Genomic DNA, 1490 nt, shown 5'->3' on the forward strand with positions numbered 1-1490 from the left:
CAGGTAGGTGAAGGATGGGGAGGTATGTAATGCAAGGGATTGATCTTGCAGCTTCGTTTGCGAGGGTGTTCTTTGGGGAGGAGATTGAGATTGAGGGGGAGATTCCGAAGCCTGATGAATACACCTCATCCGCACGCATAGATTTTGGAGGGTATTGGGTGTAGACCAGGTGAAGAGAAGGATTCCGAGTATCCCGTGCACCCCAGTGAACGAACGTGAACCATCACTGAAGTCTTTCTTGTTGTGGAAGTCAAAGCGAGTCCTGATATTGAGTGTAGCGTTTGAACACCGAAGAACAGAGCAATTTGGGCCTAAATGATTGCTGAAAAGGCGGTACCAACTGGCCCAGTACAGACCAACAACCTGATTTCAAGGCACTTGATGTAGTTGTAGAGGCATGTTCAAGGGGACGGAATGTAGCATGCAAAGTGATTCCTCGAGCAAGGCCGCACCACAGCTGTGTACCGTGTCAGTGCTTCTCTTGGGAAAACGACCACGCCATACGTACGCTGGAGCTCAAGACGATCATCTTCGTCAACATAAGACCTATGAAACCGATGAGTCAAGCACAAAAAGATCGCAGTTAAGTGGAGCCTACAAATCAGTCACGTGGATCAGGGTGCGCAGAGGCGTTCATCTTCAAACGTCGCCTGATAACGTGGATTCCGGTGTCCGTCTTCGATCTCTTCGCTACCTTGACTAAAACGACGGCAGAAAGGGTTTCTTGAATGAAAGATGGCAGCAGAACAATGTAAACCCAAAAATCTGGTAAGAGAGGATGTCAGGAGCGCTTTGTATCAGGTAAGAGGCTTCACCTACATCATTTGGAGTCACTGAATTCGCCTCCACCCTAGATTGGGGTTCGTTTCGATCCATCCAGAGAAGACGGGGATCAGTCCTCAACGACCAAGGGCGGCCGCTGGAAATACGGCCACTGGAAGCCCTCGACTTCGTGAACGAGCAGGCCTCAAGCATAGTGATAGTGATGCACAATGTAACGTTGTGAAAAGTCCCGACTTCCGTATCAAACGGAAAGAATTCTGCAGCGTATCAGAATCTGTATTTTGGCTTGTGTGGAAAGTTACATCGCGGTAACCTCAATGTGGACCTATGTAAGGCGGAAGATTGGTTAAAGGTTGGCAGTTGCACCAGTATGCCTTGAAAACAAAATCAGCCTTTCCTTCTGGAGGAAGGGTTGGAAAATCGTATTCCAACCTTTATGATATGTATCTGCCACACTTTGATGTTCGATGCATGTTTAGTCTACGCAATCAAGGCTGCCGGACAGATGATCCCGCCTATCAAAAGATCATTGTCAAAATCGCTGCGCGTGATTAGCATCGACAACATCTGGAGACGCTTCTGTCCAGAACGTCGGCCGCTTAGAAATCCAGACGGGGTTGCAAAGACACCTGTAGATGAATATAAAATAGACGGATCAGTTGAAAGGCGAACTCAACAAACCTAACTCTGCACCATGGCCACCCTAC

This window comes from Laccaria bicolor, genomic scaffold, assembly GCF_000143565.1.
Source record: "Laccaria bicolor S238N-H82 LACBIscaffold_22 genomic scaffold, whole genome shotgun sequence".
Classification (NCBI taxonomy): Eukaryota; Fungi; Basidiomycota; class Agaricomycetes; order Agaricales; family Hydnangiaceae; genus Laccaria; species Laccaria bicolor.